General features: G+C 43.8%; 1 pseudogene; it reads left to right on the top strand.

Annotated features, from left to right (window-relative positions):
- Nucleotides 1–12,935: 12,935 nt before the first annotated feature.
- Nucleotides 12,936–13,839, top strand: LOC147709715 (uncharacterized; annotated as a pseudogene).
- The last annotated feature ends 953 nt before the right edge of the window (nucleotides 13,840–14,792 follow it).

Raw genomic sequence — 14,792 nt, 5'->3', positions numbered from 1 at the left:
CAGCTGGATACGGTCGTTGGACCGTAGTGAGCGACTTTGGAGATATCTCGGGAGGCGATTTTTCAGGTATTGTGGGCAGGAGCCATGCAGAGATCTGAACGCCAGCGTCAGAGCTTTGAATTTTATCCTGTTGGCTACTGGCAGCCAGTGCAGGGTACGGAGATGCGGAGAGACTGACTGCTTGAACGGGATTCGCAGTAGTAGTCTCGCAGCCGCATTTTGAACTACTTGAAGCCTGTGAGTCAGGTATCTTGGGAGGCCAAGGTATAAACCATTGGCATAATCCAGCCGGGAGGTGACAGTCGCGTGGACAACCGTTTTTCTGCAGCTTTTAGGTAGGAGATTTAAGATTTTTCGGAGGTTTCTCAGCTTGCTCAGGCAGCATCCGGCGACTTGTTGGATATGGGATCAGAAGGACATGTTGTCATCCCATCTCACACCAAGATTTTTTGCCGAGTGACTGGGTGAGGGGGGGGGGGCCCATCTCCGTTGGCCACCAGAATTTTGGGGGGGGGGAGGGCCCCTTGCCGAAGAAGATGACTTCGGTTTTATTGGCATTAAGTTTTAATTTATTAGTGTTCATCCAGTGTGCTATGTCCTGGAGACAGCCTTTGAAATTGGAGAAAGACTCCTGTGTTATCTCAGCGTAAGGAAATACCAACTGGGTGTCGTCGGCATATGAAATTGCCTTGACCCCCCAGTTGGCAATAAGCGTAAAGAGAGGAGCTAGGTAGATGTTGAACAAAAGGGGGCTGAGGGCCGACCCCTGCGGGACTCCACAGCACAGGGTTTTAGGTGTAGACGAAGTCGTTCCAAGTGCCACCTTCTGCGTTCTCTGAGATAGGTAGGAGTTTATCCACCCCAGCGCTCTGTCCTGAATACCTATCTCAGCCAGCCGGCTGAGTAGTCTGGCATGGTCCACCGTATCGAAGGCAGCCGACAGATCCAGGAGTACCAGCATTGCTGAGTTTCCTGCATCCATCGACCACCTCACAGATTCGGCGACTTCAATGAGCGCTGTTTCGGTGCTAAAGCCGGGGCGGAAGCCAGACTGAGTTTCATGCAAAATGTTGTTGGTTTCTACAAATTTGCTGAGTTGGCGCTGAATAACTTTTTCCAGCATTTTTCCCGGGGCCGCTAATAAGGATATTGGGCGGAGATTCGTAAGGTCATCTGGGTCCCCATTAGGTTTTTTCTTTAGGGGTAGGAGAGTAGCGTGCTTCCAGATGTCCGGGAATATGCCCGACATGAGGGAGGAGTTCCAGATACCTTGAAGTGTGGGGGCGACTGAGTCCGCTATGGCAATCCATAGTTTGGCTGGGCAGGGGTCGTCAGGGGAGCCGGATTTGCAGCGTATAAGTTCCTGCCTTACCTCAGTCAGGGGGATATGCATGAACTGGGTGAGGGTCTCGTCTGGCCCACCATTATTCGCCCGGTCCTGCTTCACAGTTTTTATTATTGGACCAAAGGAGTCATATACTTTCTTAATTTTTTGGTCGAAAAACTCTGAAATTTGTTCGCATAGCGTAATTGTGGGTGCGACCTCTCTTTCAATGCATTTAGGTTTGAAGAACGATTGTACCACTTTGAAGATCTGTTTGCTAGACTGTTCTGCCTGAAGAATCAAGTCCGCATAGAAACGCTTTTTACTTTTTCTGATAGCTTTCCGAAATTTTTTGGAAGCTTCTTTATACCTAGCCTTTTCTTCCAGACCGTAGCTTGCTCTCCATAGTCTCTCCAGTTTTTTACAGGCTGCTTTCTCATTCCTGAGTTCTTGTGAGAACCAGGGAGCAGAGGGGGAGTCTCTTTTAGATAGAGCCCGAGAGGCTGGAGCAATGGAGGAAACCATCTTTCCGATCCATTCATTAAGTAGTTGGGCATCCGTGTTGGCATTATTTGTCAAGGATGGGGAGGTTTGCGCTAGGGCAGTGCACATAGCATCGGGGGTCAGTTTTTCCATTGCCTCTTCAGGTAGTAGCTTTTGCTCGCAGCAGGGATGTTATTCACAATGTTCAGTGAGAAAGGAACGAGTAAGTGGTCTGACCATGTCAGAGGGAGAGGAGTCTCAGAGAGCACATTCTTAATATTAGAAAAGACTACTGCAGCCTCCTAGAGTGTTCTAAAGAACAACTAGAGCGCTAACAGTCCTACTTATTACAAAGGTATGGCACACCTGAAGCCATCTTGATTGGAATAAAGTGGTAACTCTTAAAACATTTAATTTAAAAAGAAACAACATGAGGGGGTATATTTTGCCATAGAAAGTATGATTAGTGCTGCAGAATGAAAAATTAGGGCACATTTTGAGTGACTTCTCAAATCCTTTTCTATTTCATTAAAACATTCTGACATGCAGTCTCCCAAAATGGCCACCAGAGACAAAAGAGCCCAAATGTAGCCCAAATATCACCCAGATGTAGCCCAAGTATAGCCCAATGACAGAATGTCCCAGAGTGTTCTAAAGAACAACTAGAGCGCTAACAGTCCTACTTATTACAAAGGTATGGCACACCTGAAGCCATCTTGATTGGAATAAAGTGGTAACTCTTAAAACATTTAATTTAAAAAGAAACAACATGAGGGGGTATATTTTGCCATAGAAAGTATGATTAGTGCTGCAGAATGAAAAATTAGGGCACATTTTGAGTGACTTCTCAAATCCTTTTCTATTTCATTAAAACATTCTGACATGCAGTCTCCCAAAATGGCCACCAGAGACAAAAGAGCCCAAATGTAGCCCAAATATCACCCAGATGTAGCCCAAGTATAGCCCAATGACAGAATGTCCCAGAGTGTTCTAAAGAACAACTAGAGCGCTAACAGTCCTACTTATTACAAAGGTATAGCACACCTGGAGCCATCGTGATGGGAATAAAGTGGTAACTCTTAAAACATTTAATTTAAAAAGGAACAAAATGAGGGGGTATATTATGCAATAGAAGCTATTATTAGTGCTGCAGAAAGAAAAATTAGGGCACATTTTGAGTGACTTTTCAAATCCTCTTCTATTTCATTAAAAAATTCTGACGTGCAGTCTCCCAAAATGGCCACCAGAGACAAAAGAGCCCAAATGTAGCCCAAATATCACCCAGATGTAGCCCAAGTATAGCCCAATGACAGAATGTCCCAGAGTGTTCTAAAGAACAACTAGAGCGCTAACAGTCCTACTTATTACAAAGGTATGGCACACCTGAAGCCATCTTGATTGGAATGAAGTGGTAAGTCTGAAAACACTCAATTTAAAAAGGAACAACATGAGGGGGTTAATTTTGCCATAGAAAGTATGATTAGTGCTTCAGAAAGAAAAATTAGGGATCATTTTGAGTGACTTCTCAAATCCTCTTCTATTTCATTAAAAAAATTCTGACATGCAGACTGAAACATGCACTTTGAATACCAGCAGCAGACGTCCCTGGTGAGCAGTAGCTTTACTACAGTGATCTAATGTGCAACTAGAGTGCTAACATTCAGAATTTATGGCAAATGTGTGACACATCTGAATGCCTTCTTGATGGAACCAAAGTAAACAAGCATTGAAAATGCAATAGTTCTCGCCCTCGTTTAAGTTAAAGCCATTCTGTTTGTAATGAGGTGGCTTTTTAGCTTTGCTTTTATTAGTGTTTTTTCAACTTCCATGTAAATAACATGCATCTGTATGCATATAAGTATATGTATGCATGCATTTATGTTTGTATTTATATAGATATACAGATGATATATGTTTATATATGTATGTATATATATATATTCACTGAAAAAACCATAGGCTATAGACCATATATAGTTAGGAATTAGCATTTACAAAACCTTGAAAATTCACTGAAAAAACCATAGGTTATAGACCATATATAGTTAGGAATTAGCATTTACAAAACCTTGAAAATTCACTGAAAAAACCATAGGTTATAGACCATATATAGTTAGGAATTTGCATTTACAAAACCTTATTTTACTCACACAAAACCATTGAAATTCCATATATAGTTAGTTGCACTAACTATATATCGCGCACCCGCAATCCACTGCTGATGATGTCACATATTACATCATTCATGACATGGTCAGTGACATCACTGATGACATCACTGATGACATCTCAAATGACATCACTGATGACATCACTGATGACAACATCCAGTGACTGTATGTTTCTGTAAAGTTAAAATATGTCTTACATATTGAAGAATGAGTGGAAGTATAAGTGTCTGGATGAAGGATTTAGTAGGTGCATGACTGACTGTATGAGTGAGTGATTAAAGCAATACAGCAGCAATGCAAAGAAGACAAATGTAAATGTAAATTTAGTGTATTTTGTAAAGCGCACAGCTGGCCCAACGGGGCGTCCCGGCGCTGTATAACGCTGTGGAACTCTTCCTGGCTCTTCCTGTGAGAAGCCCCTCCTGGGCATCCGCAAGGTGAAGCCAGGCATCCCAGTGTTGTAGGGGCCGTTGGGTAGATTAAGCAAGCTATTGCCCAGAGTTGCAGCGTGGGACCCATGATTAGAGTAGGCGCTGAGGCGAGAATTATCGAGTCCGCAGATATTGAGCCCAAGACCCTGCCGCGTCGGGACTTGAACCCTGGTCCCGGGCCCGATCTCTGCTTCAGAGTCTGCCGCTCTAACCAGTGAGCCACATTTCTCCACTAATACAACCAAAAGCAATACAGCCGCGTGGGGAGCGACCTGCCTGAGGGTAGGGTCAAGGGTCGCTCCTTTCACCGCTGCGCTGCCTCCATATATGGGGAGGTGGGAGTGAGGAGCAGCGGGGAGGCGGGACCGGGGCGGCGAATGGGCGAGCAGGGGGGCCGGGCTGCAAGCATGGGAAAAAACGGGTGAAGGATGGCATAGCACATCATTTCACTGGACAATAGTCACACATTACACTGGATGACAGTATAGGCCTATAGTAAAACAATGAGTGACTACAGGAGACACCCGTACCCCCATGCGTGTGTTAACCAAACAGTCATTAGTTCAGGACGTTCGGACCGCTAGTGGTGGAGTCCACATCCGAGTCTGTCTCTGATTAAATCTAATAAAATACAAGTAATGCTCAATGACAACGATTTTGTGTTAGTGCTTCCCAAGCCCTTGCAGCTTCTATGGCTTGTTCGCTATGCGCGCGTAGCCTAGCAGTACCCTTGCACACCACCCATCTGAGAAAGACAGTCCTCCACCTCCGGAAACTCAGACCACGCTTAGATTTCCAGTGTGCTGTAATCTCTTGCTTGGCTAAAAAAAGGCCCACATCCCACAACTTGCTGGTGATCTTGGTTTTGGAAGCCAGTGGAATAAGCAGGGTCCAGGTGCAAGTTTAACATTCCTCCAAGTGATATCACATACCAGCTGTACCACTTCTCCCCAGTAAGTCTTCAGCTTGGGACAATCCAGAGAATATGGCGAAGATCCGCCCCTTCCTTGCTACATCTAAATATTTGCTGGAGTCAGGTACGCCTTAGGCAGAAATAAAAAATTTAACCAGCTGGAATCGAGCATTTCTAGTGCATTTCCAAGGTTGTTCAATCAACTCAGCCCACGCCTTCTCATGGATCTCTCCGCCCAAGTCCTCCTCAGTGGAGCAAACCTCTCCTGCTTCATCCGCTGTCATAAACATGTGACTGCCTTGATGGTACCCGCCGCTAGTACTACATATTGGCAATCCTTGGAAGTCTGTGGTTCAGAAATACCCTCTCCCCAGTGATTTTGAATGGGCGCTATTAGTGCCGAATGGAGCAGATAGTCTCAGCGAGGTAGATCATGTCGATCTCTCAGAGTCTCGAATGGTTCACCTTCCATTTCAAAACATGACGAATCCCACTCAGATTCAATTGTGTTAGACTTGTTGAAAAAATAGCTTAGCCCAGCTCAGAGTCAACATCACTTGGTGTCTCCATTGATCCTACTGGTGATATCCCCCAAAATAATGAAAGGACACCCTTGGACATGCACAAAGTAGAGGTATGCTACCAGGAGCAGCCCGTGCATGTAAGAGTGGTAGGGCAGGGTTGGGGGGGAATTCAAGACTACCCAAGGGAAAATTAAATAAATAATTAATTTTCCCCTGTCTGTCAAATCCCTCCAGCCCCGACTCACCGCTCTTACCTGCATGGCTGCTCCTGTAGTTTGCTACAGTATCCATTGCCATTAGGCATTTCTAAGTAGTATTTTGTTATTGGTTAGTACATAATTGGCAGTGAGCTACACACAATGATTGCATTTAGTCTCTTGCAATTTCAGGAAGTCAAATGGGCTCATCGTGACACAGTACATCATTGATCTGCTCCCAGCTGACTTGGCAGTTTAAATATTGCAAGATGTGTAAGTGGGCACAATATAACAAAATATACAGAAAAGAGTGGGAGCTCGATCTGAACTAAAAATGTCCCCTGTAAAAACAGATAATAGCAAAGCAGCATGCAAGTACTGCCATATAGACCTTCGTTCCCATTATAATGATTTGAAGCAACATGCATCAAGCACGAAATACCGCTCACGCTGTAATGCAACAAACATATCTATTGACCAGAAAAGAAGAGAAATCCGGTTTGCCATACAAACTGCTTGTTGTACATCAATTAATATTATAGATGGGTGTGGTGAAAATTTGAGAGATTATTTGCCTGACTTCCGAATGCACTGCACCAAAGGTACAGCACTAATTAATTCTGCGTTGGGCCCATGTTTCAAAGAGGAATTGCTGAAAGATATCAGAACATCACTGTTTTTTTTAATAACTGATGAATCAACTGATATTAAATTGTAAATTGATACTTGTATAGCGCACTACTCACCCGCAAGGGTCTCAAGGCGCTTGTACGAATATCGCTGTGGAACCCATCCTGGCTTTCCTTGTGAGGCGTCCACTCCTGGGCACCCCCAAGGTGGAGGCCAGGCATCCTTAAAGTTGTGGGGGCCGTTGTGGAGATTAAGCAAGCTATTGCCCAAAGTTGCAGAGTGGGACTCAATGATTGGAATAGTCACTGAGGCGATAATTATCAGGTCTGTGGAATTTTGAGCCCAAGACCCGCCGAGGCGGGGAATCGAACCCTGGTCCCGGGCTAGACCTCTGCATCAGGGTCTGCCGCTCTAACCATTGAGCCACACTTCTCCTATATTGAAGTAAAGAAAACTGCTGTGCATTTGTGTAAAATAATTCAGCTAAAAGATTAACAAATTCATAAACACCTACCTTGCCATAGTAAATTAGATCCGACCTGTTCCGCAGATATAGCAAATGCAGTCCTAAACTGGCATAGGCACATAAGGGGCAGGAGTCACGTGTGGGAAGCACCACTCAACATTCACCTTGTTGCAAGATAAACAACCTTCCTGGCAACTTGCGTGCAGCTTTTGCCACTCCCTTGACATCATTGCTAAGAAAGCAATAAAGAGCATTCCTAGCAATATAGTGTTATATTCTTCTCACTAGTTAACATGTTATGAATGTACATTTCATAAGATGCATTGGAACACTTGCTGCTCCCTAGCAACCTGTCTTCCCTGAAGATGCTCTGAAATGTAGAGCAGTTGCGATGGAGAGTGTCTGGTGCTTCCAGGGGTCATTCCTCATATCTGAATAAACTACTTTTTATCCATATTATGTGTCCTGCCTCTTCGAAACTGGTGACGAGGATGGGATGCTCTTTATAAAAGAAGACACCAACGTTGGAGAATCGTTTTGTGCCTTACAGAAGGAAGAATATTCTTACAAACAGTAAGTGACCCCTGGATTGTCTGTTTGTTAGACATATAATGGCACTAAGTTACCGAGTGTCCATTGAACCACTGTGACAACTACAATCTCCATTTTAATTTTTTTTTAAGGGGAAGGAAACTAACTTTTCAGCTACTTGTGGAAAATCTGTAGTACTGTCTCATCTTTGTGTAAAATTTGTTATCGAAGTGTTTCTGCTCGCTTTAGTGAATATCCTCAAAACCATTTGTTAACAGGCGCCGGGAAACCCTCAGGGTAGCTGTTGCGCCATACAAATGCAATAAATAAATAAACAAGGGTGTTGTGTTTACCAATACAAGCAATAAAACGGTGATTAAAGTAAGAGGGTTACTAAAAAAAAAAATGTGACTGCTGTAAAAACACTACTGATTGGGTTATCAAGTTTCCTGGTTTGTTTAGTAAGAAATTAGGATGTTTAAAAAAGTTCAAACATCGGAGCATTTTAAAAGTAGATGCTGTTTCTAAGGTACATATAGTAGGAAATGTTCAGTTTATATTAAGAGACAAACTCAAATACGAATGGCAAAAACTGTATAATGAGGGAGTGATTGAACCTACTGAGGCATCCGAATGGTTAAGTCCAATAGTTTTGGCCAGAAAACCGAATGGAAATATTAGAATGTGCATTGACTTGAGGAACCAAGGCTTATCACCAAGTGTTATTACATGAAGATTCGAGACATGTAACATCGTTCGTCACCCCAGAGGGTGCTTGTCAATTTGTTCGCATGCCATTTGGTTTGGCGTTGGCCGTATTTAAAAGAGTGATGCAATCTATTTTTAGCAGGTTTGAAAAATGTTTTGGGGTTTCAAGACAATGTTTTGGTGTGGGGGTGTGATAAGATCAGACATGATAACTTTTTGGAAGAGGTACTAAAGAAACTTTCGGATTCTGGGCTCACCATACCCTTGAAAAAATTTACATTTGGTGTGAGTGAAGTTTAGTATTTAGGCCACACTTTAACAAGTGATGGAGTAAAGCCCAAACGGAGCTTAGTTGAAGCCATAGACAAAGCACCTGCTCCGAGTAAAAAAGATCAACTCAGGTAATTTCTTGGCCTTGCAGAATATTACTCCAAATTTGTACATCACTATTCCGAAAAAGTCCATGAGTTGAGAAAACTGATGAAAAAAGGCACCAAATTTGAATGGTCTGAAATATATTAGTTACATTTTGAAGCAATTAAAAAAGACATTGCCAACGCTGTCACTTTAAAACCATTTGATCCCGATCACACCAATATTTCCACTGATACAAGCAATCATGGTCTAGGTGGGGTACTCATTCAGGTACACAAAGGAAAGGAAAGGGTAGTAGCCTTCCCTTCCTGCACCTTAAAAGGTGCAGAACATACATATTCCATCATTGAAAAGGAAGCTTTGGCATGCCGGTGGGGTGTACAGTACTTTCAGACATTTGTATGGAGAACTAAATTCAAGTTACACTCTGACCACAAACCCTTGGTAGATCTTTTCTCCACTAGAGGAGCGGGAAAAGCCACACCTAGAATCGCCAAGTGGGTATATCGTATTCAGGAGTAATCTTTGAGATAAAATATATTACAGGTGCAGAAAATGTAAATGCCGATCGTGTTTCTAGATTGCCACTAGATAATATACAAGATGAAGAGGATGATGAATGGATGGTGGCAGAAGTGAAAGATGTATGTAGCGCCATAGTTAAAGAGGATTGGAGGAAAGCTGTTATTAAGGATGACGTGTTGAACAAGATCACAAATGTTTTAAGTTGCGAACATGGATGGAGATTGCACAAAGAATTGGAATCATTCAAATTAATTTGGTCTAAGTTAAACGTTGTAGATGAGTTCATTAGGAGAGGGAGTAGGTTGGTTGTACATGAGATGTTGAGAGAAAGATTATTAAATATTATGCACGAGGGACATGGTGGAATGTCCACCATGAAAAGGAGGATTAGGGAGGATTTTTGGTGGCCAGGGATGGACATACAAATCAAGAGATATGTTCGTGAATGCATAGCATGTGCATGTAGCAACAAGACCCATTCATCCCAGGAAACCACCATTGTTTCATCACCTGCTTCATCGCGCTAAGTACAGACTGCTCCTTAACAACTACAAAAGAGCAATCCTCGCGGCCAAAACCAAATATTTCACCGAGCGAGTTGCTCTTTCGGCCAACAAAACTCGAGAAATCTTCTCCCTGGTTCACAACCTAGCTTCCTCTGAGCGCACTAGCACTAACCTCGTTCCATCTCAGACCCTCTGTTCTTCTCTCAATGATTATTTCATTGATAATATCACTAACATAAAAGCCAATATCCCTACGGTGCTTCATCCTGGTCTTTCCTGCTCCACTCCTCTGCCCTCCTCTTCTCTGGATCATTTTCCACTCATCTCTATGTACCAATTTCTGAATCTACTTACTAAAGTTAAGTCTGGCTCTCCGGCGGACTGTGCTCGTGCACGAATCCTCAAAACTCTATTCACCAGCTGCCCCGCCCCTCCTCTTGCCCTTCTCAACGCCTCTTTGACTCAGGGTTCTGTTCCCTCATCTTTTAAATCTGCTATAGTATTTCCTATTCTCAAAAAAACTGGCCTGGACCCTTCTCTCCCTTCCAATTTCAGGCCCATCTCTCTTCTTCCTTATCTGATCAAGATCCTTGAAAGTCACGTTACATCTTGCCTGTCCACCTATATCGAGGAGAACCACCTCCTAGCCTCCCATCAGGCGGGATTTCGCCCAGGCCACTCCACAGAGACAGTGGTCATCGCGGTCCTGGACGAACTCAAGGGGAAAGCTGACATCAATCTCCCCCAAGCTTTGGTCCTCCTCGATTTGTCCGCTGCGTTTGACACAGTAGATCACTCCATCCTCCTCGACTGTGTCAGCGCAGCGGGCATCCGGGGCGCTGCACTTTCCTGGCTAGCGTCCTTTCTTCAGGGCAGGTCCCAAGCGGTCCATCTCTCTGGTTTCTCCGCTCCCTCCCGCTTGGTCACCTGTGGGGTTCCCCAAGGTTCCTCCCTGTCCCCTCTCCTTTTCAATCTTTACATCTACCCTCTTATCATTTCCCTCCTCGAGCTGGGGGTCTCTGTGTACAATTACACGGATGACCTCCAGCTCGTCTTTGATCTTTCCTCCCCTTCTGTTTCTCTCCCAAAGCTCTGCTCTACCCTAGTTTTTATATCTGATTGGATGAGCATCAATCATTTGAAGCTCAATCCGGACAAGACGGAGCTTGTCCTCACGGGTGGTTCCTCTAACCTTTGGTCCACGGTTCACTGGCCCCCTTCCTTTGGTTCCCCCCCTTCACCGGTTTTCTCAGTCCGAACCTTGGGTATCAAGGTCAGTCACGACCTGTCTATGCATGCCCAAATTAGCTCCGTTGTATCCTCCTGCTTCTTGTCCCTCCGCCTCATCTGGAAAATCTCCCGGTATTTCTCTACGGACGCCCTCAAAACCATAGTCACGGCTCTCATCACCTCCCGCCTTGACTATGGGAATGGCTTGTACGTGGGCATACCCGCTTATGAAACCCGCCGTCTCCAGGCCATTCAAAATCAGGCAGCCTGCCTCATTCTTCATCTCCCTAAATCCGCGCACATTACCCCTGCACTCAAGTCCCTTCATTGGCTTCCTGTGCACCTTAGATCCTTCTTCAAACTGGCCTGTTTGACTTTTCAGGCTCACACTCACTCAGCCCCTCTCTTTATCGGATCTCTCATCACTCCTCACGTCCCCAACCGCACTCTCCGTTCTTCCTCTCTTTCCCTCCTGCACATCCCCCGTTTCCGTAAATCCAGAACAGGGGGCACCCGATTTTCGGTTCTGGCCCCCCGGTTCTGGAACAATCTTCCTCTTTCTATCCCCATCTTCTCTCACTTTCGAAAAGCTCTTAAAACTTTCTTGTTTTCCCAGGCATTTCCTGGTTAGCCTCCCCAGTTCTCCTCTGTGAGCCTGGTCAAGTCCCTAGCGCCAGGAAGCCGCTTGGCCGCAGTGCGCTCTATTAAGTTCTTTTTCCATTTCCATTTCCATTACCTATACCTAAGGGTCCTTGGGATAAACATGCCATTGATATTTGTAGATCGTTCAATGTTTTGAATGTGAGTGAGAGGTTTGCCATAGTTATGTTTGATTACTTCTCTAAGTGGCCGAAGGTAGCCTTTGTTAGAGAAGTCAAGTCTATTAGTGTTATTTCGTTTTGGGAGGACATATTCAGAAGGCAGGGTTGCCATGCTGAGATTGTCACATATAATGGTCCTCAATTTATTTCAGAGGAATTTGAAAGATTCCTTGACAAATGGGGCATCAAACATACAAGAACACCTGTTTATCACCCGGGGCAATGGCCTCGTGGAACACTTTAATAGAGTTTTGGTTGAGTGTGAACAACTAGTGTGTATGATTGGTGAATGATGGAAGCGAGAGGTAAAGGATATGGTATGGTAATATCGCACCACTCCTAATTCGGTGACCAAGGAGACACCTTTTTCTTTACTCAAGGGCAGAGTACCATGTTCAGTAGCTGTACCAACTTGGATGAACAGAGCGGGGAAATATGATGCTGATTTGAGAAGTGTACAATACAGAATAAACAAATGCTTAAAAATTTTACTGTCATAGGCATAATAAGAAAATTGTGAAACCCAAACGTTTGTTCACGCAGTGAATGTTTGTGAGTGTTTTTGGGTGATAAATAGTCCTCCCCCAAGGAGGTAGTTCCTGTAAAGGGAAACTGTTTGAAGCTATCAGATGGCAATTGGTGGAACCCCAGAAAAATGTTGCCATGCTCTGACACTGAGGTTGCTGTATCATCAAATGTCCAGCATGATACTGACACACACATACCTTTTCCTTGTTCAAGTGATGTAACTGCTTCTAGAGTTAGAATTGGTTCTGGACGCACACGTGTAATGCCCAAAAAATATGAGGGTTTCATATGCTCATAATGTTAAACGTGTTTTGTTGGAAATTTTATTAAGAGGGGAGATGTGTTATATTCTACTCACTAGTTAACATGTAATGCATGTACATTTAATAAGATGCATTGGAACACTTGTTGCTCCCTAGTCCCTGTCTTCTCTTAAGCTGCTCTGGAATGTAGAGCAGAGGGAGAGCAGTTGCGGTGGAGAGTGGCTGGTGTTTCCAGGGGTCGTTCCTCATATCTGAATAAACTACTTTTTCTCCATATTATGTGTCCTGCCTCTTCATAATATAGAATCCATGATCAGAGAAACTTACGACTGGTTTTCCCACTCACCAAAATGCCAGGCTGACTATAAGGATTTGTATCTCACATTGGACGGAGGCATGCCCCTGATATTAATGCTGCCTAGCAAAACACAGTGGCTAGTGATGGCAGATTGTGTAGAGCGTTTATTAGAGCAATATGATGCCCTAAAGCTACACTTTTGCACAGCATCCTATGTTGAACACTGCTATGCAGCAAGGAAGCTCCAAAAAATGTATCAAGATGAGACAAATCTACCTCACTTTCTTAAAGCCTGTGCTCCAAGAAATAAAGGTAGTTAAAATCTTTCACCTAGAATTTGGGCATGCACGCTACGTCTTCCGTGATCTATATATTTTGTACGTGTCAACAAGTGTTTTCACCTGTAATCATCAAGAGCAGTTGCAAAGCCTATATTTACAAAGTTCTGCCATTTATCTTTCACAGGATGATGCGGATCTTGAACTCACTTTCCGTAACAAGCTGGAAGAAAGTAAACTCTCTTCTGTTTCAAAAGATGGCATTGTGACAAGGTGCCTGGTGTTCATGAAAGTATTGGTGTGTGAATATTGGGCTCGTCTTCCCGAGTCTCTGAGCATGCTTTAAAAATTAGAAGTTTTGAGATCTAAAAAAGTACTTGCAGTTCCCAAACCACCTGTAATGGACTTGCCAGATACCTTTTTCACTTATCCCATGAAAGTCCTGGAGTCACAGTGGAGAAGTGTATCCTCATGCTCATCTCTTAACACTTCAAACATTGAATCCTTCTGGATGTAAGTGTTAACCTACATTGATACTGCTTACACCCATTGTTTTCACAAGCTTGCAATGGGTGCTATAAAATGTAGACTCTCACGACATCCAACGCTCATGTGGAAAGAGCATTTTCCCAGGTGATGCCGTTGAAAAATGATAGACTTAACAGCATGGGCCTAAAATTGTGTAATGACCGGATTCTCGGACCAAAAACTATCCACTCACCTAGATGCAACCAACCTGGCCAAAACGTAACACCATCCCTTCCCGGATCCTATTTACAACAGTACCCGAGTACTTACCCGGGAATGGGGAATTCGCAATATACAAGCTTATACCATCAAAAACACTGCTAGATCTAAGGGATTACTAAGAATAGTCACTAATAACTACGGAATTCCATGTCTCATCCTATGATCTCACCTCATAGCCCCGCGACAATCTGGCCTGGGCTATTCTACCCTCCTTCTCATATCGGAGAGCAGTTCACTCTACCAAACCAACCACAATTGGTGTTCTCATTAACGCCCTATCTTGAGCGATCTCATTACACACCAATCACAATTGGTGCTCTCACTAATGCCCTATCTTGAGCGATCTCACTGTTCTATTAATACCTTCTGCTCTCTCTCTCTCACTCTATTGGGAAGTTCCTAAGTACCTAATATTCACTGGAAGTTATTTCCTATCAAAACTACCCTGTCTTCCATTTCTCAGTTACCTGTAAGAAGGGAATTGCCCATCCTTCTATACGACAGCACCTGGCTAAAAAGAAAGGTTAATTCTTGTATATTGCGAATTCCCCATTCCCGGGTAAGTACTCGGGTACTGTTGTAAATAGGATCCGGGAAGGGATGGTGTTACGTTTTGGCCAGGTTGGTTGCATCTAGGTGAGTGGATAGTTTTTGGTCCGAGAATCCGGTCATTACACAGTTTTAGGCCCATTCTGTTAAGTCTATCATTTTTCAACAGCATCACCTGGGAAAATGCTCTTTCCACATGAGCGTTGGATGTCGTGAGAGTCTACATTCTATAGAACCCATTGCAAGCTTGTGAAAACAATGGGTGTAAGCAGTATCGATGTAGGTTAACAC

Source organism: Lissotriton vulgaris, chromosome 6 (genome assembly GCF_964263255.1).
Source record: "Lissotriton vulgaris chromosome 6, aLisVul1.2, whole genome shotgun sequence".
NCBI classification, from domain to species: Eukaryota; Metazoa; Chordata; class Amphibia; order Caudata; family Salamandridae; genus Lissotriton; species Lissotriton vulgaris.
The sequence above is the reverse complement of the archived record's forward strand: the minus strand, read 5'-3'. Positions and strand labels throughout refer to the sequence as shown.